This window comes from Lissotriton helveticus, chromosome 12, assembly GCF_964261635.1.
Source record: "Lissotriton helveticus chromosome 12, aLisHel1.1, whole genome shotgun sequence".
NCBI classification, from domain to species: Eukaryota; Metazoa; Chordata; class Amphibia; order Caudata; family Salamandridae; genus Lissotriton; species Lissotriton helveticus.
In genome coordinates, this window is record NC_136073.1 from 497,901,002 (window position 1) to 497,923,071 (window position 22,070).

The window sequence follows — 22,070 nt, forward strand, 5'->3', positions numbered from 1 at the left end:
TTCAGAACTCGATTACGTGTTGCAGCAAGACCAAGACTCGCCCAAATGATACTCCTAGATTTGGCATAGAGACTTGCTGAAGATAACCAGTCAGAACATTCGTAAGCTCCGATTTCTCGATGCGACATCTTCAGACTGAAACTGTACAACTTCTTACTGAGGCTCTTTTCATGGGAAATGTCCTCCCACATATCCTTCAATTCTGTCTTTTCTTTTTTGGTGATGTAAGATGTCACATACCGAGCCACAGCCATACAGTTATCAGCCACAAATTGTATATCCATGTTAGCATTCCACATGGACAAAATCACCGGGTTGTAGTCGTTGATGTACTTGGACTCTTCGTTCCTTTTCAAATTGTATGTATTTTTGGGTGATTTCCTCGTCACATTATGTCGCAGCGAAGACATCAAACTGTTCACTCTTCCTTTAGAAATCACCGGTCGTGGAAAGGCGAAACGACATTTTGTGTAGAACTTGTCCTTGTTTCTGAATTTACGACGACAGTACTTTCCACAACGATGGCTTTGGAAGCGTAAAACTTGTTCTCTTAGGCTTTTGTCTTCCTTTGTGTTTGGAACAGCACATGTAGAATACTGTTCTATGAAACTCATCACTAAGTCATCCGGATCTGTTCCAAATTTGGGTGCATCTTTGATCCATAGCAGCATATGTATATGAGGAGCACCTCTTGCTTGGTACTCCATTCTCCAGAAGAAATCCAACACCTCTCCAAGAGGTGGATTCTTCTTGTTCATGATGAAAGACATCATAGCTTCAAATCTATGATTGAAGTATCTGCATACATTCACTGGATCCAAACAGCACAGTTCTCCAGGTGTCTTGAATTCGATATTTTCAATGTTTCCATTTGCCTCTCATAGAAATTCAAGTAAGTCTTCCCAGCCATACTCAGCACAGCTGAGAGTGAGGAACCATGTGGGAGTTCCTAAGTTCCTCAGCATACATTTTAAATCACCATGACGACGGTACCAGTACTCATTAGTACCACGCTGACACGCCATGAGATTAATCAGGTGAGAATCCAAAATACTGTCTTGCACATCGACTTTATCCATAAAGTCCCGTGCCGAGATATTTTGCATCTGTACACCACTTTTCAAAATGTGGTTCACTGCATATGACAGTCCAGACAGATCACTTTCAAACAGTAGATGAAACAAATAGGGAATGCATTGACGAAACCTAGGATCTTCTGCATACAATCGTAAAGTCCGGTATTCAGAAGCAGGAATTTGATGAGGTCGCTCATCATATCTTCCTCCTTGACCTGTTGGAAATAGCTGGGGGAAACACCGAGCTTCCAAACTTTCCTCCCAAACACTAATGGGACTCCCTTTGGCTTGTTTCATTTGAAACAACTCAATATCATTCCCCATGACTTCCTTGGAATGCAAAGGATGAACACTATAATGTTCATATATTTCTTCATTTTTAGAGGCTTCTACTTTCTCAATTTGTCCAGCATACAAATCGCTGTCCTCTTCTTCACTTACTTCCTCTTCTGCAACATATACATTCTTGTAGTACTTATTGTTTTTCTTCAAATACAATGTTGCCTTTTTGACTTTCCTAACATTCACTAAATCTTGCCAGATTTTCTTACTCTTTGTCGGAACCCCATTAACTAGGATAACCAGAGGTTCCTCTTCCACTTTCTCTACTCCAATTGTATTAATGTTTTTCTTGAAATCTAGAGGCAAATAAACAACTCTTCCCTTTAATCCTCTCTGTAAATCTGATGGAGGCAATTTCCCTGTCTTTGGCTCCATTCGTACAATAGCCTGAAAGGGATGGACACTTTGAATCAAAATAGATTCATACGTATTTAAATCCTTCAATTCAGAAGGAATCTCAACCAATTCCAGATTATTATGAACCGCTCTAGCAGGCATTTGGTTTTGATTTAATTTGTTACAACAATAAGTACACACACGTTGATCCGATCCCAAATCAAAACAATTTTCTACCATCAAGTATGTTGCAAAATCCTTCCATTCACTATTATTTTCCCTTTCACTTTTTGCATATAAATCCACTAACTTAGTCTGATTCTTATAATAAGTGCGTCGACAACACACACAAGTGAAATTAGGCCTCTCACTTGATTTCACCTGAAACGTGGCAATTTCCTTCTGAAAATTATCTGTACTGGAAACCTGTACACTCTCTTCCACATTACCTTCTTCTTCTGGGTCAATTTCAACATTCTTCTCTTTACTTGCAAATTAACAAAACTCAATTTCTTCACAAATATTCTTCACATCTACTTCAGAACCATGCAAAAGAGCAGTGCATAATTGTTTAAGCATAATTGCTGGACTCTTAGCATAATACAACATTCTAACTAATTTCCTCACTTTATTATGATGCACTGCTAGCATCCTGAAATGATGAAAAACACTCTGGCATACTCTCCTGGAAAGACAAGCCAGTGAATGACCATGCAAACCTGTCACTTCTCTCACTCTGCAAGGATCTAATTCTTGCAACAACTTCATTTTCTGTTTTAAAGTTTAAATCACAAAGCAAATTGATGGAATCCTGTCGCACACTGCAAATACTACTACACTTCCAGGTGTACACTGGTCCCTTAGGACGTCTTCCTAAAACCTCATTACCTAACACCTCTTCTGCCTCTGTTGACACAAGTTTTTCTTTTTCAACCGGACAACCATCTTTCACCTCATATGCTCGACCACTGGTGTCAACTGCATGCACCAAATCATTATCCTGGAAATAACTCTCCTCATTAAAAAATGCCTCACAACTTGAACTATGCATCCATTCTCCTGAAAAAACTTCACAAAAATTACTACGATTAACTGTTCTCTTCCATCTACTATTTGTTTTGAAATCATAAATTACCTTGTTTAGTTTCCTAATTCTATTGATTATCAAAATAAATAACTTTCGCTTAATTTCGAATGCCTGATCAATAATGTTCTCAATGTTTCTCTTTCTCTTATAAAAAGCCACTTTCTGTTGACGTTTCTTAACATTTTTTAACAAATTGCCAATTATCCTGTTGCGAAACATTCGTCTACGAATGTCCCTAAACTGATTTTTCCTTCTACTACCATGCACAGAGTTATCTCCGGCTCTAGCAGTAACATTTTTGATTGGCCTTTCCTTGCCGTTTAAATTGGCTCTCTTTTTCTGGACTAAAACATGTTCTGTACTGATATTTTTTTTTCTGCAAATGTTTCTTATGAATGATTTCGTTGTCTTACCCGGAGGTTTCTTGGTGACTTGACAAGTTTTTATTGTAGAGGACTGCTGCAAGCATGTAGTAAGCTGCTGTCTTTGACGTTTTGTAGCCTTTCGGCTTCTTTGCTTCGATGGCATACTGTAGTTTTGAAATGATCTGCAGTTGAATCTGTGGTAAAATATAATAAAAAATGTTATTAACCACTATTACCAAACAGTAAATCAATAACAGTCGTCAAAAAATTAACACACTACTTGTCAATTCTACATACAATAATTTTTAGTGCATTGGCAAATTTAGTACTCACAAATAGTAGCAAAGAAATAGAATGCTTCTACATTTGACCTTTGCTCTTTTATATGTGAATCTGAACTAATTTTATCAGCATATTTCACTATTTTATTAAAGACACTTCACACAAGCTGTTTTTGAAGTTTTGTTTAATTTTAAATGAAACGGTTAACATGGTTACTTTTCATTTCCAGTAACTTTTAAAAATAACTGTTTATAGTTCCATAGGCTCGAGCAGGTCAGCTTCCCACCCTATGTCATACAATTCTGACAAATCGGCATCCTCATCATGTTCTTCATCATCCTCAGGATTTAAATCATCCAAGGGATCTACTTCCACTGATGTTTCAATGACAATTTCAATGATAATATCGAGATCAACAGTTTGCTCATTATCACTCATGCTTGATGTTGTCGTTATCTTTAAAAAAAGAGAACAACAATGAGACGTTGCAGAGTAAGAGACAAATCTCAGAGACTATAATAGTAAAATTGTTTAACAAGAGTAACATTTTGCAGATATTATTTAGCCATGTCCAGCGATGCTGAGGAGGTGAGGCCTATGTCCAAGTTTTCAGTGAACAGGACTCATCTCTTCTTAACCTTGGATAAGCCTCACCAACTCTGTGTCCCCTGCTCATACTTAAATGTAAAGGGGCAGATTTATGTTAACTGGCGCATCCGCAGGGATGCAACAGTTAACGTGCGATGCTGCTCTGCCACCCATGATGTGCCATATTTACAATGTGGAGCACCATTGAACAAAAATAGCACAGATGCGTCACGCATCTGTGCCGCGAAAGCGGCACATTGCAGGAATCACGTCATAAGCGCGACATGTCTACTACAATGCACAGGGCCAAGCCACACATTGCATGGTGCGTCACTCCTTATGGCTGTTTCAAACAGGCGTAAGGATTTGATTCAGCAATGCCATAAAGCTGACTCAGTGAAATGTTCTAAATTTCACTGTGTTAGTTTTACAGGGCTTTCATGCAAATGAATGCCCACCCTGCAACAAAACACCCACGCAGGTTTCATGTGGCACAGGACTTTACACCGTGACACATCTGCCTAGATGCGTCAAGTTGTAAATATGTCTCAACTTAGCGCATCTTTTGCACCGCCGCTGCGTCACAAAAGTGACGCAACAGCGGCGCAAAAGAGGCGCACGTCCATCATAAATTTGCCCCTAACATTTTAAATGAATGATTCAGGATGCTGATAAGGTATGGCCTATTCAGAGGTTTGTTTGAGGTGAGGCCTACTCAGGGTTGCAGATGAAATTTAGGCTTGTTGAAGAGTACAGAGGAGATAGTACATGTGCAGGCCTACCAATGAAGTGAGTCATGTCCACTGCACTCTTGAACAAAGGCCAGACCTCCTCTGTCTCCCTGGACAGGCCTAAACCTCATCTGCACAATGTGATTCGTAATGTTAGGAAACACAGGTGATATAATTGAAAAACGTGCAAATATTTATGCTCATTTCACAATCACATCACCTGTGTTTCCTCAGCTTAGGTATCACATTGTGCAGATGTTGTGGAAAATGACATCGTATATGTACATAAGCGGCGTTCATTTGTGTTCACCATACCCCTAGCTGTAAGTAGAACGAATACCGCGAAGCATTGCCCGCATCATCTTGCCAGAATAGGCCCATGCACGCACGTACACGACAGCCATTTCAGGCACCAAGGCCTCTCTGCCCACTCCCGATAGCCAGCATCTCTCTCTCCCCCTCTTTTCCCAGCCTCGCAAGCATCCCCGACAGCCCCCGGTCTCTCATGCATAGGCCATAAAACCCTCTCACTCTGCGCGACCCCGCTCTAAAAATTACACCCCTGCCTAACCGACACCCCCTGCATTCTTCCCAGGAACACCCTTCCCCTCTTCTGATGACCCCCCCCCCCCGGCTACACCTGGCCTCCCGACCCGGTCCCAAGTCATAAAACCAAACCTCATGGATGTACCCCCCTGGCCCCGCATAGCAAAGCGTGATCCCGATCTTATCGCCTGCCCAACCTTAGATCTGACCACCCCCTCTTGCCCTCGTGACCTGTTGGAATGTCCGGCTGTAAGATTACAATCACATGTTACATTTGGGAGGGGAAACGACATCCGAACGACTGGTATGGGAATAGGCCTGAAGCTGGGATTCCAAACATGCCTTTTCGTACTTCAAAGTGCCTTTATTACAGTAAGGAATGTTTGTGCATCATAAACCTGTGTATAAAAGACGGAGCCTCAGAGAAACTTGTTAGAGCACCTCTTGAAGACATTGTGCGTATGTCCGAAATGACAGGCTCTCCTCATGAGAAATAAAACTCTGTTCTTGCACTCCCGCTTCCAGCGCCCGTCTCTTTATTTGGTAACTGGTAAAAATGGGAACTAAGAGGCGTCGTGTGCCAGCAGCCTGGGCATCAGTTGTAAATTGGGCTGTTTTTCCTCAATTGGCGTCCCAACGCGGGGCCCATCAGCGACATAAGGTCCGGTAAGAGAGGTCCAGACGATGGGGTGAACATCTGAACGATTGGAGTATACCTGCCTTGAGAGGGCCCTCGTCCGGCTGCCGATTGAATGAACTTCACCGATTCCAAACGGACCTCTCTCAAGTGACCCACTGTCCTGACTGGGATCCCACAGGAATGCTGCAGTAAAAACATGGAGTAAGAGAACGATCGGGCACTGGAAAGGGAAGGCGAAGAACTGTCCACACGGTCCGGTCCGGGTAAGGTTAAGTAGGACGTCTTTACATCTGATTGATTGTTTATATTGAAATCGGTATTTAAATACTGGTATTGTTCATTGATTGGTTCATTTAGCCTTGGTTGCTACTTGAAGTATTGGTTCTCTTTGAGACATTCTCTGTTTGCAAACAGCGACGAATAGGAACGTTCCTCTCTCTTTGCAAATAGTGAAGGATAGGTAATGCGGACTTTTGTCCCCCGTTGTAATCCGTCATGCCTATTTTTCTCCCCACTGATTGATTGGTTGCTCTGTTGCTCTTTGAGACATTCGCTGTCTACAAACGGGGAAGAATAGGAATATTCTGTCTCCCTTTGCAGATAGTAAAGGGTAGGTAATGCAGACTTTTGTCCCCATTGTAATCCGTCATGCCTATTTTTCTCCCCACTGATTGTTTGTTATCGATTTTTATCGATTATCGCTCTTTTGAGATATTCCCTGTCTACAAACAGAGAAGAATAGGAATATTCTGTCTCCCTTTGCAGATAGCGAAGGATAGGTAATGCGGACTTTTGTCCCCCGTTGTAATCCGTCATGCCTGTTTTTCTCCCCACTGATTGATTGATTGTCTGGACATTTATTGTTCAAGGAATAGTTCTTTTGAGGTATTCTCTGTTTGCAAATAACGTGGAATAGAAATATTCTGTCTAGTCTTTGCAAGTAGTGAAGGGTAGGTAAGGCGGACCTTTGTCCCCCGTTGTAATCTGTCATGCCTATCTACTCCCCACTGATTGGTAAACTAGTTCGACCCGGACCATTTATTAGAGGTAGACCATCTGGCTCAACCGGAAGGCGCCCCTAATAAAAAGGACATATGTAAAATATGAAGTAATCACCGTATCCTGTTAACAGAAACTTTAGCGCAAAAACACACTAGAAAAGGAAGGACAAAGAAATCGAGCAAAATCAGTAGGCCACTGATGAGTTTTTTTGACTTCGCTAGAAATAAGAAACGTTAAAAATAGCCCGCAATAAGAAACATGAAAGTGCTGAGAGAAGTCAAGCTTGACATCACGGCAGCCACGAGGTAGCTAGGCTCCGCCGCCCCTCACTGCTCCAAACATGTCTGTCCCACCGCCCGCCACGCCCAATAACGGTAACATAAGACAGATACAAGTCAGCAGATACCTACCCCCCTTCCGGAAGCTCCCGAAGTGCAACAGGTCCACGGTCACGCCCATCCGGAAGACGAGGCCTCGACACGTGCAGGGCGGGGCCCGGCTGGCTGCCCTCGGCCGGAGAGGAGACGGGGTGGATGGCCCGGGATGTACTGGTCTTCCCATCCTCTTCTTCTAGCGCCTTGCAGGCCACGGGGGGGGGATGTCTTGCTTATGCCTCCGACCCCCCCTCTTTCATCGCCTGGTCCGGCCATCACGAATGCCATCGGCCGGAGAAGTCGTGGAGTGGATGGCCCGGAATGTACTGGTATTCCCATCCTCTTCTTCTGACGCCTTGCAGGCCACGGGGGGGGGGGTGTCTTGCTTATGCCTCCGACCCCCCCCCTCTCTCATCGCCTGGTCCGGCCATCACGAAAGTCAGCGCCGGGAGACGGCGTGGGGTGCACTGGGAGGGAGAGGCGGCGTGGACGAGCCTCTCCCACCTCCCCAGGTGGAGGCCCCTCAGCTGCACCCCCAACGCTCCACTCACCCGACAAGGGTTCGTCCACTCTTGCGGTGCAGCACCACGCCCGACAGGGTGGAGTCCGTCTGCCCTTGCGATCCAACGACTGCCGGTTGCCGCAGAACTCGTAAAATGGCGGTCGACTCTGCAAGATTGGACCCGGCGTGCAAAGATGGCCAGATCGCCTGCCAGCTAGAAAATGAACCCCCCCCCGTCCAGAGGCGTTCTCCTCAGCTTTGAAGATTCTATGAGAGCCGCAGGGGCCCCCGACCCCCGCGGGCCCCCGATGGAGAATGACTGCCATGATTGCCCACGGAACGACCAAGACGTAGCCACGAGACGTTGGCGCTCTCATGCTGGCGCCAGCCTCAGTTTGAATGACCGAAATCCTGCCGACTACCAATTTGATCAGTTCCGGTGGAACACCAGTATGACCCGGTAGGAAAGATTGTTGCCTCCCTCCCCCCTTTGACTGATGGTTCTTATCGGTGGCCCCTTCTGTGCCCTTTAACGAAACTTTTGGACTGCCGAAAGAGGCTCTGGTCCAACCACGAGTTGGTGGAGACATTTTGACTATACTTGGACCTGCCTGACCTCACCCAAAATGGCGCCGGTACAAATGAAACTCGCAACTCCCTGTTGTGTTCCGGTTGCTCAGCCTTGATATCATGAGATATGAATGCAGTTTTTTTTGAAGCACGTGGAGGGAGGGGATGGGTACTGATTGAACACTTGGACAATGAATTGATATTAAGTCCTGACGCCTCATTGATTACGGTATTATTGAAAGTTCGAATTTTCAACACTTATGGTACTTACCCACAATGAATTTTCGATATGATTTTATTGCAATTGTCGCACCTTTATGAAATCAATGGTCACTGACTCCGTTCAAATAAATATCCCCTCATGTACAGTTCCAGTCTGCTCCGTGGCTGGCCCACGTGGTTGTAGACCCGTATTTGTGCGCCAACATTTTTAAATAAAGGTTTTGTGAAAAGCAAACTTAGTTGTAGCGCTTAAATTGGTAAGTTTCGAATAAATGGCCACTGTTTCCGATATAAGTAAAATACAGGTGAAATAAAGCCACTCGATTACTTGAAGGTTAAAAAGCAGAGTACACATAAATATCGCAAATTTGAATGGTCCAGGTTTGTTGTGTATATGTTTTTTTATTATATATTTTTATTTTTGTGCAACGTAAAGCAATCGATAAATGTCCCGGTATTTAGCCTTTACCTTATGTGCCACATGTATCAGGGAAGTTGTTTCAGATGCCCCTAAGCCACTCCGAAGGAATGCCACCTAGCCCCTCTAGTCTCCGTGCCTAGTGAACAAAAACGACCCTGTACCACTGTAGACCATCCCTCCTCCTCGAAGGAGAGCACGAGTTCACCCCCCACTTTACACTGACTGCCCTTTGTTTTGACCCTTCCCTACACACGATCCGTAATACCACACTTGGGAGATCTATGCAATACACAGTCCATCAAAGATTATCTCTCCCGCACTACCGGTCCCTCTGGGCTTAAACGCCGAGATGAAAGGGACTGCATCCCGCGGAGATAGGTCGAGTATGTGGTAAGTAAAGGCATTTTAGGGTTTATGCGCGCTGATATGTTTTAAAACGCTGCCCCCCACCCCTTCTTTTTCCCTTCTTTCTACAGGACACCTCGGAACGTTGACCAAAGTATGGAGAAAACTTAAGCAACACGCCATGGTTCCGCACGGAAAAATTGTATATTGTCTATGGGGACTGCCCCTGAGAACGTGACGAATTTGTGTGATATGAATGCACGCGTGTATGCCCTGATGTGTATAGCTCGACTGAATACGCGTTGCACACGTTTGGATTGATAAGAGAAATGTTTTATGTATGACTTAAGTGATGATCGAACGGCCGATGGAATGGGGAAAAGGGGTCTGAACATGGTGCCTATACACGACGAACAAACAAAGATATAGCACTCCCTTACTTAGAAACGACTGTCTCTCTCTCTCCGAACCCAGCGACTGGGAGGGTGGCCTGAAGCAGAAACTTGACGGGTTATTGCAGTATGATGATATATGACTCCAACCGGCACCCCAAATAATGCAACCAAGAATGACGTGCACCCATGAGTAAATTCATACGGTGACTAAATAGGGAAAAGTTCAGGAATGTTCCGGGGTGAGGTTTGCCCAAGTGCCCTCCTCCTGGAAGACTAGGAAAATTGTCAAATGTTTAAGATTTACCACCTCCTTCTTGCACCCTCATAGACATGAAACTCAAAGCTGCCCCATTGTTCTCCCGACTGACACCCTCCGTTGCCTCAGCCTGGATACCCATTCGCTAAAAATGATTCGAAGATCCCACCGTGAGTATTAGCCCAACCAGGTTAGTTCCCGAACAATTGACAAAGGGGTAAGTATTTGCAACCGAGGCCACCAGCAAAGGCAATCAGATGAATTAAGTAGGATACTAAGGATGCGCAGCATGCAGGAAGAAATCTTTTTGGCCAAGTACTGTTCTATGTTTTGTCTTGGATTCTTGTATATAATGCATGTACTACCCCCCCCCGCCTGAATTCATGTGTACGTAATGTATGGATCTACGTCGTCCCTCAGTCTGTGTTTCTATATAACTTGACCCCTGCTGTTCTGTGTTGTGTGCGCATTAAATGGCCTATTATTGTACATGTTTCTCTCTCTCTCTCTTTCTCTCTCTCCATGTCGGACGTGTACTGAATAGTTCGTTTAAAATGCGGATGACTCTCTCTTTCTCTCTCTCTCTGAGGGTCTCCCTGTTCCCTCTTCCTTTGTGTGGTAACGTTGTGCCCCGCCGGCACAAGCCTAATTGGTTTCTGAACACAAAGGTGTTCGGCAAAATTGACAGAAACTAAAACAATTGTAATTTGCCATATTACTACCTCTCCTTTCTGTAAAATGATGGAATTTGAATTGGCTAAGAAGGAAAGGACAGGTAAGACGACTGATGTCCCCTAATCTGGCCTTTTTCATAGGGGGACTATATGGCAGTGGCCTTCTGTTCTCAGTTTGTTAGAAACGCAATCCCCAATGCCCAGATTGCCCCACCTCTCTGCACCCAAGTACGGATGTCCAAAGCATCCTCGTTTCTCCCGATTGACCCCAGCTCCATATCCCGAAGTATAACTGATGACCCTGATTAACCGTTGCTCCCCGAGAAAAGAATGTTTAGCCTCTGTCCCTCTCTCATGATAATAGAAGATTGCCAGGGCTTGGGTTAGAAAGACGAGTCTCTACCGTAGGATCCGATTTCGAGGTTGATGGAAATACGCAGTTGATAGGAGTCTGACTTCTCTCCATATACGCCATGAATGAACGCCAAATAGACTTGGTACAACCTAAGTAGAAATGTCCACATACATACTCCATAGTGATGACTTCTGACCGTGACCGATGAACGTATCCCCAGCTACTTGAGATTGGGGGCGGAATTGAAATGTATAAATGTCTTCTCCTGCCAGTTCTCTAAAGCTTGTTTTGTACCCATTCAAAGATACACAATCACCGGAGGAGAGGGGCCGGACGTGACGCACAGCCTAGCTGCAGATCATGAAGCACATGTGACCTCGACCAAAGGTGGAGCCGCAGAGCAACAAGACGCGGGACGAGGCACCACTCTCGAACACGGAAAATGAAAGGATGGAGGGCTGCCTTGAAGCCCTCTGCTTGCTGACCCACGCGTGCCAGAAGTCCCCGCCCATTTGAGCCCGATTGATGGGCCTGCCTTCTCGTTATCCTTTGCTCCCTTGGTTTGTCTCAAAGATCTGATCCCGCTCCGCCCTCTCTTCCCTCGATTATCCGACAACCCCCCCCTTTCTTTCACATGGATTTTGACTCTGAGAAGAAGAACAGCATTTAGGTAGAATAGGGTTTGCCACGAAAGGAGAAAGAAATGCAGGTGCCCAGCATGAGGCACCCTTAAAAAGATTAGTTAGGAAACAGGACTGTGGTCTAACAGCAGAGGACAGATCGCACCCTGCGACGTGTAAGGATGGATCCGAGCTGGACCTATAGCTCCACCGCCGGTGCTCAACAGCGCCAACGGAAGAAAACAAACTACTAGAACCTACCAGTGATGGCTCGCTGCTAAAAAGACACTGTGGCGAAGACCCCCCCTCCCCTTTCTGGACTTTCTACCCCCCCTTGACTAATTGCTTGTATTGAACTGAATTCCTCCCTCAACCACTTTGTATTGCTTTCAAAATGTTTCATCGGTCACTTTTAACTGTACATTGATACCGCCGGAGAGAGAGTCAGAACATGGTTCCATAATGTGTACATAACACGACAAATGTAAATTCTTCTGTATTGCACCTCGTCTATCGCATCAACTGCACATAGTTATATGCAATCCGCCAGTATTAACAAACGCTATTTCATTGACCACCCATGGCTATATGTACACCCCGTCAGTTATGATAAACACGGAAATGAACTAACTTATGTTAAAAAGCGGCGACTGTGGAAAATGACATCGTATATGTACATAAGCGGCGTTCATTTGTGTTCACCATACCCCTAGCTGTAAGTAGAACGAATACCGTGAAGCATTGCCCGCATCATCTCGCCAGAATAGGCCCATGCACGCACGTACACGACAGCCATTTCAGGCACCAAGGCCTCTCTGCCAACTCCCGATAGCCAGCATCTCTCTCTCCCCCTCACTCCCCAGCCTCGCAAGCATCCCCGACAGCCCCCGGTCTCTCATGCATAGGCCATAAAACCCTCTCCCTCTGCGCGACCCCGCTCTAAAAATGACACCCCTGCCTAACCGACACCCCCTGCATTCTTCCCAGGAACACCCTTCCCCTCTTCTGATCACCCCCCCCCCGGCTACACCTGGCCTCCCGACCCGGTCCCAAGTCATAAAACCAAACCTCATGGATGTACCCCCCTGGACCCGCATAGCAAAGCGTGATCCCGATCTTATCGCCTGCCCAACCTTAGATCTGACCACCCCCTCTTGCCCTCGTGTCCTGTTGGAATGTCCGGCTGTAAGATTACAATCACATGTTACATTTGGGAGGGGAAACGACATCCGAACGACTGGTATGGGATTAGGCCTGAAGCTGGGATTCCAAACATGCTTTTTCGTACTTCAAAGTGCCTTTATTACAGTAAGGAATGTTTGTGCATCATAAACCTGTGTATAAAAGACGGAGCCTCAGAGAAACTTGTTAGAGCACCTCTTGAAGACATTGTGCGTATGTCCGAAATGACAGGCTCTCCTCATGAGAAATAAAACTCTGTTCTTGCACTCCCGCTTCCAGCGCCCGTCTCTTTATTTGGTAACTGGTAAAAATGGGAACTAAGAGGCGTTGTGTGCCAGCAGCCTGGGCATCGGTTGTAAATTGGGCTGTTTTTCCTCAATGTAGTCTAGCATATCCAAGAGTACGCAGAAGATGAGGACTGTATGCAACAGAGCAATGTACATTACTCACAATAAAGCATTTCTTTTTTTTAAAAAACGATTTTCTGGTCATAATTTGAAAACACAACACAGCTCCTATGTAGAAGCACACCCTGTCAGTACTTAAATCTGCCAAGCACACATGGGGGCGTATTTACAAGGACCTTGCACCACGGGGAAATTACTTAAATTAAAATGGGGAAAATAACGTCAAAGTGACTCGAAGGCCTTGTAAATATGCCCCAAGCAGCCTATGAAACTCTAGCAGTACATTTCAAGAAACCTAATTGACTTCAAGAAACGCTTTTAAACACATGAAGTAAACTATTTATTCACCCACATTCATGGGGAAGTGACTTAAAATGCCCTAACACACATGAAAGCGTATTTTTAAGGCCCTTGCACCATTTTTGCGTCACTTTTAACATGGCTATGTAACTCAAAGAAACAAAGTCTAAATTTGCCAAGCACACATGGGGGCGTATTTACAAGGACTTTGCACCACGGGGAAATGTCTTAAATTAACCCCTTCAGTGCTAATGACAAGGGTAACTCGTCATGGAGTTTCCATTGATTTCAATGGAAATTACATTGAAGTGGTACCAGATGCTTAGCATCCAAGTGGTTAAAATGTGGAAAATAACATCAAAGCGACTCAAAGGCCTTGTAAATATGCGTCAAGCAGCCTATGAAACTCTAGCAGTACATATCAAGAAACCTAATTGATTTCAAAAAACGTTTTTAAACACATCAAAAAAACAAATTATTTTCCCACATTCATGAGGAAGTGACTTAAAATGCCCTAACACACATGAAAGCGTATTTTTAAGGCCCTTCCACCACTTTTGCGTCACTTTTAACATGGCTATGTAACTCAAAGAAACAAAGTCTAAATTTGCCAAGCACACATGGCGGCGTATTTACAAAGACTTTGCAGCACGGGGAAATGTCTTAAATTAAAATGGGGAAAATAACACCAAAGTGACTCAAAGGCCTTGTAAATATGCCTCAAGCAGCCTATGAAACTCTAGCAGTACATATCAAGAAACCTAATTGATTTCAAAAAACGTTTTTAAACACTTCAAGTAAATCACTTATTTACCCACATTCATGGGGAATTGACTTAAAATGCCCTAACACACATGAAAGCGTATTTTTAAGGCCCTTACACCATTTTTGCATCAGTTTTAACATGGCTATGTAACTCAAAGAAACAAAGTCTAAATTTGCCAAGCACACATGGGGGCGTATTTACAAGGACTTTGCACCACGGGGAAATGTCTTAAATTAAAATGTGGAAAATAACATCAAAGTGACTCAAAGGCCTTGTAAATATGCGTCAAGCAGCCTATGAAACTCTAGCAGTACATATCAAGAAACCTAATTGATTTCAAAAAAACGTTTTTAAACACATCAAAAAAACAAATTCTTTTCCCACATTCATGAGGAAGTGACTTAAAATGCCCTAACACACATGAAAGCTTATTTTTAAGGCCCTTCCACCACTTTTGCGTCACTTTTAACATGGCTATGTAACTCAAAGAAACAAAGTCTAAATTTGCCAAGCACACATGGCGGCGTATTTACAAAGACTTTGCAGCACGGGGAAATGTCTTAAATTAAAATGTGGAAAATAACATCAAAGTGACTCAAAGGCCTTGTAAATATGCCTCAAGCAGCCTATGAAACTCTAGCAGTACATATCAAGAAACCTAATTGATTTCAAAAAACGTTTTTAAACACTTCAAGTAAATCACTTATTTACCCACATTCATGGGGAAGTGACTTAAAATGCCCTAACACACATGAAAGCGTATTTTTAAGGCCCTTGCACCATTTTTGCGTCAGTTTTAACATGGCTATGTAACTCAAAGAAACAAAGTCTAAATTTGCCAAGCACACATGGGGCGTATTTACAAGGACTGTGCACCACGGGGAAATGTCTTGAATTAAAATGTGCAAAATAACATCAAAGTGACTCAAAGGCCTTGTAAATATGCGTCAAGCAGCCTATGAAACTCTAGCAGTACATATCAAGAAACCTAATTGATTTCAAAAAACGTTTTTAAACACATCAAAAAAACAAATTATTTTCCCACATTCATGAGGAAGTGACTTAAAATGCCCTAACACACATGAAAGCGTATTTTTAAGGCCCTTCCACCACTTTTGCGTCACTTTTAACATGGCTATGTAACTCAAAGAAACAAAGTCTAAATTTGCCAAGCACACATGGCGGCGTATTTACAAAGACTTTGCAGCACGGGGAAATGTCTTAAATTAAAATGGGGAAAATAACATCAAAGTGACTCAAAGGCCTTGTAAATATGCCTCAAGCAGCCTATGAAACTCTAGCAGTACATATCAAGAAACCTAATTGATTTCAAAAAACGTTTTTAAACACTTCAAGTAAATCACTTATTTACCCACATTCATGGGGAAGTGACTTAAAATGCCCTAACACACATGAAAGCGTATTTTTAAAGCCCTTCCACCACTTTTGCGTCACTTTTAACATGGCTATGTAACTCAAAGAAACTAAATCTATTTGTAAAACACTTGACACAAAGTAACATTTTAAATACACAACTTTCTTCATAAATTTATCCCTAAAGCATAATATTCTCTATCTAAATTAAATGAATCTTTTCTCACCTTAGCAAATACTTTTTTAGTTTCAAAACAGTCTCAGACACACACCAATTTTTCTTTAGCAGAGCAAAGGGTATGCACTCCAGAGGCTGCAACCATCAATGGCACAGAAATGCTGTAATTCATAACACATATCTCTCATGTCACCCAATCAAAACTCTTCCCTCACTTTTTTCAAATCAACACCCTTCCCCCCTCTGCCCTTTCCGCCTTTTTTCCATAGCAACCACCTCCTGAAAGACCTGTCATGTTTACAAGTTCACACAACAATGTTTCAATTGAACTCTGAACTCTCAGTACACCTGCGTATCCAGTGCAATCTTTCATAAAATGATTTTTTCTTGACCATTCAAATTACATCTTTCAAAGAACTCATCCATGCACCCTAACTTTCTGTTTTCAGCAATCAAAATCCACCAATCACTGCTACTGAATCATTAGCACAGAAACTCCACACTTTTTTTCATTACATACTCCTACTATTTCAACTGCCATTTCATTCCCACACTTCATCTGACTGCAGCAGAACCTCCTCTCACCATGTTTTCTGTCTGGATTGTTGGACATAGTTACATCCACTGGGCTCAAAGGTATGCTGATAACAGAAATTTACACAACCTCAATTTACAAAATGTGGAAATCAACTGGATTGGTCACAGAGGATTAAGATGTCACCAATTGATACCATTGGTGAAAACCTTTTTGCATTTGCCAAACCCTGACCTGTTAATTGTGCACTGTGGAGGAAATGACTTGGGTACTTTGACTGGGGTAGGTCTGGAAATGCTTTTAAAGGACACCTTTGAGCAATTGATGGCACTTTTTCCTCAAACTGCCTTGGTATATTCAAATATATGCCAAAGACAGAAATGGAAGTGGTCCAACCAATTTTGTCCACAAATTGAGAAATCGAGGAAGCATGTAAATAAGTCTGTTTCAGCTTACATGAGAGACCATGGAATGGGCTCCATCTACAACAATAACTTGCGTTACTACATGCAAGATATCTACAGAGGAGATGGAGTTCACTTCTCAGATGAGGGGAACAGACTTTTCATCCTGAATTTAAGACTATGTATTGGTACCTACTTGTAAGTACCTAAATCTACCACATACCCAAAAGCTCTTCTCAGAGCTACCCTAACTATGATCACTCTAAACAAGTTTTAAATGTAACTTTTTTTTTACTAATTTTCACGATTTACGCTTTCCGGAGCGCTACCCGGTACGTGCACCGGACGCTAACCGCGCAAAAATTTTAATAAAAAATGTTTTTTTTTCACACATATGGGCCTCCTCAGCTACCCTCAGAAAACCTAGGGGGTCAGGACATGTCTACCGTGCCCCCTTCTACCCATTCTGAACATTATTTGCCCTCCATCTTGTATCTCAATTCTACCGAAACACAAAATGGAGGACTCCCGTAACGCTGCCGGTTCGCATACCGGGGCGCGCACCGGGAAGCGCTCGCTTAAAAAAGGTGGGAAAGTAATTCACAGAAAAACCACTGGAGACACTTTCACCAAATATAGATTAGCTCATACTACATACCAATCCCTACCATTTTCACAAATTTGATTGGAATTCCATTTAGCCATTTAGCCTGTAGACCTCTCTAAATACCCTGAGGTAAATTACTTCACAAAACACATCTGAAGTGTTGGAATTGACAATCAATTAAAATGTTACTTTCATTTTCTACTTTTTTTACCTGACATTTGATTGGTTATGTACCTGAATATATATAAAGAAGGAGAGAGAAACACAGCCATTTTGACTACTATTTCCTGAAGTACATTGCAAGAGCATTTTCACTGACAACTTAAACTTGTTTTTAAAAGGTAAGATGTTATTTTGAAAACTGAAGTATATTGTGCACTTTAAGTTAATATGGAAAACTTTTTCTGATAGTTATATACTATCCCTCTGTAATAGTTATATATTTAGATAGACTTCTCTGTTATAGTTATGGATGGATTTAGGCTTGTCTTGTATAATTATGAATTTACTAAGGTTTCATCACATACACATTTTTATATTTCTACTACCAGTCTGATACCATACACTGCCCAAAGATAAATTCACTGTTTTTTATGCAAATTTCAGGCAAAATGGAAGGAGAACAAAAAGTGTCTTTTGAAATTGTCCTTGAAGAGACCAATCAAGAAAACATTGAACCAAATGACATTGAATTCATGGATGAATCACAGGACCATGAACTACTACAATGTGTACAATCTGTGGATTTCCTCCTTCAAAATGAGGACATTTCAGACACTCAAATGTTGCAAGTTATGTTCACTGAAAATGACGACATTTCGGACAGTCAAATGTTAGACGTTCTATTAAATTTTGAAAAACAATCACAAAAATAAAAAAAAATTAAAAAAAAACAACAAAACGAACAATCAATAAACATACAATATTTGAAAGTCTATCATTCTTTTTTCCTCATAGTACGCTCCCCGGACCGCTTCCCAGTGCGCGTACCGGGTGCTCCCCACGCAAAAAAAACGAAAAAAAAAATTATTTTTTTTTTGCCCCGCGGGGCCCTTTTAAAGCCTCCACATCAAACCTAGGGGGTCAGGGAGGATCTACTATGCCCCCTTATGGTCATTTCCCCCTTTGTTTTGGCCTCCTCTTGTCTCTCGATCCTACCGAGAGACAAGATGGCGGCCGCTCCGGACTGTTTAGAATGTTGACAGACACCGGAGAGCCAATCAGCTTCACTTCGCGAAGTTCCGTTACGCGTCAGGTACGCGGACCGGGGCGCGCTTACAGATATATATATTTTTTTGAACGTTCATTTCTCAAAATCCACTGGAGCACATATATTGAGACCTAGCAAAGGCACCTCGGGCAAACCATATCTACAATTTTGCCAAGTTTCGTGGAAATCCATTCAGCCGTTCGAGCTAAAAGTGAGTCCAACCGCCCTATGGAAAAATGAATGGGAAAAATGCGTTTTGGGACCCCCCTTTTTTCTCGGCCCCCCTTGAAGAAACCCCCCCCCCAAATTTTCAGGGGCTGCTCAGAAACAAAATGTGCCATTTTCCTGAAAATTTCAGCCAATTCCGTCCTCAAACGACATAGAATTTTCAAAAATCCCATAGAGAATACGCCAGTAGGTAATATATATATATATATATATATATATATATATATATATATATATATATATATATATATATATATATATATTACCTACTGGCGGTCGCCAGTAGGTATATATAGTTAGGATTTTTTCCCTATGGGATTTTTGAAAATTCTATGTCTAATAACTTTGGCGTTTGTGGGCGGAATTGGCTGAAATTTTCTGGAAAATGGAACATTTTGTTTCTGAGCAGCCCCTGGAAATTTGGGGGGGGTTCGTCAAGGGGGGGCCGAGAAAAAAGGGGGGTCCCAAAACGTGTTTTTAACATTGAGTTTTCCATAGGGCGGTTGGCCTCACTTTTAGCCCGAACGGCTGAATGGATTTCCACGAAACTTGGCAAAATTGTAGGGACTGGTAGCCCGATGTGCCTTTGCTAGGTCTCAATATATGTGCTTCAGTGGATTTTGAGAAATTAACGTTCAAAAAAAGATATATATCTGTAACAGCGGACCGGGCAGCGCTCCGGTTCGCGGACTTTACGCGTAATGGAACTTCGCGTAGCGAAGCTGATTGGCTCTCCGGTGTCTGTCAACATTCTAAACAGTCCGGAGCAGCCGCCATCTTGTCTCTCGGTAGGATTGAGAGATAAGAGGAGGCCAAAACAAAGGGGGAAATGACCATAAGGGGGCATAGTAGATCCTCCCTGACCCCCTAGGTTTAATGTGGAGGCTTTAAAAGGGCCCCGCGGGGCAAAAAAAAAAAAAATATATATTTTTTTTTTTGCATGGGTAGCGCCCGGTTCGCGAACCGGGAAGCGTTCTGGGCAGCGTACTATAAGGAAAAAAGAATGATAGACTTTTCAAATACTGTATGTTAATTGATTGTTGGTTTTGTTGATTATTTTTTAATTTTTTTATTTTTTAAGCAATTATTTATTATTGTGATTGTGTTTGAAAATTTAATAACATTTCTAACATTTAACTAGTTTATGAATTACATATAAAAATGATTAAAGACTCAAACAATTTTTTAATATTACATACAATTTTATTTTTCGGATTGTTTTTCAAAATTTAATAGAACGTCTAGCATTTGACTGTCCGATATGTCCTCTTGTTGAGTGAACATAAGTTCCCACATTTGACCGTCATCATAATGAAGTAAATGATCCACAGATTCTACACATTGAACTAATTCATGGTCCCGTGATTCATCCATGAAATCTGAGTCGTCATTGTCCTCAATATATTTTTCTGTGTTGTTCTCCAGAACAATTTCGAAGGAAACATTCTGCTCACCTTCCATTTTATTGCTGTAATTTGCATAAAAAATAAATATATCAGTAGAGATAGGGCACTGTTGGGTTTCAGTTCAGACAGGTACTTGTGAGTTTGTAACAGAGAAGTAATCTATGGGCACTGTATGGTTTCAGGCGTGAAGTAGTACTATTAAAAAGTGCCTGTGAAGAAGCCTAAGTAAATTCATAATTATACCACAGAAACCTAAATCAATCCATAATTATAATAAAGAAGCCTTTCTCAATGTCTAACTCTTACAGAGGGATAGTATATAACTATCTGAAAATGTTTTCAAATTAATAAAATAATATCTCACCTTCTAAAAACAAGTTTAAGTTGTGAGTGAAAATGATCTTGCAATGTAGTTCAGGAAGTAGTAGTCAAAATGGCTGTGTTTCTCTCTCTTCCTTTATATATATTCAGGTACATAGCCAATCAAATGTCAGGTAAAAAAAGTAGAAAATGAAAGTAACATTTTAATTGGTTGTCAATTCCAACACTTCAGATGTGTTTTGTGAAGTAATTTACCTCAGGGTATTTAGAGAGGTCTACAGGCTAAATGGTTAAATGGAATTTCAATCAAATTTGTGAAAATGGTAGGCATTGGTATGTAGTATGAGCTAATCTATATTTGGTGAAATTGTCTCCAGTCGCTTTTCTGTAAACTACTTTCCCACCTTTTTTGATGGTACGCTTCCCAGGGAGCGACCCGGTACGCGAACTGGCGAGCGCCCCGGTTCGCGAACCTTAAGCGTTACGGGAGTCCACCATTTTGTGTTTCGGTCGAATTAAGATACAAGATGGAGGGCAAATAATGTTCAGAATGGGTAGAAGGGGGCACGGTAGACTTATCTTGACCCCCTAGGTTTTCTGAGGGTGGCTGAGGAGGCCCATATGTGCGAAAAAAAAACATTTTTTAAAAAATTTAGCGAGGTTAGCTCCCGGTTTGCGTACCGGGTAGCGCCCCAGGGAGCGTACTTTGTTGAAAATTAGTGAAAAATGTTAGAGTAAAATAATAATTGTGAGTGATCAGATGTAGGGTAGCTCTGAGAAGAGCTTTTGGGTTTATGGTACATTTAGGTACTTATAAGTAGGTACCAATGCACAGTCTTAAATTCAGAATGAAAATTCTGTTGCCCTCATCTGAGAAGTGAACTCCATCTCCTCTGTAGATATCTTGCATGTAGTAACGCAAGTTATTGTTGTACAGGGAGCCCATTCCATGGTCTCTCATGTAAGCTGAAACAGATTTGTTTACATGCTTCCTCGACTTCTCAATTTGTGGACAAAATTGGTTTGACCACCTCCATTTCTGTCTTTGGCATATATTTGAATATACCAAGGCAGTCTGAGGAAAAAGTGCCATTAATTGCTCAAAGGTGTCCTTTAAAAGCATTTCCAGACATACCCCAGTCAAAGTGCCCAAATCATTACCTCCACAGTGCACAATTAACAGGTCAGGTTTTGGCAAATGCATAAAGGTTTTCACCAATGGTATCAATTGGTGACATTTTAATCCTCTGTGGCCAAACCACTTAATTTCCACATCTTGTAAATTGAGGTTAGGTAAATTCCTGTTCTCAGCATACCTCTGAGCCCAATAGATGTAACTATGTCCAACAATCCAGACAGAAAACATGGTGAGAGAAGGTTCTCCTGCAGTCAGATGAAGTGTGGCAATGAAATGGCAGTTGAA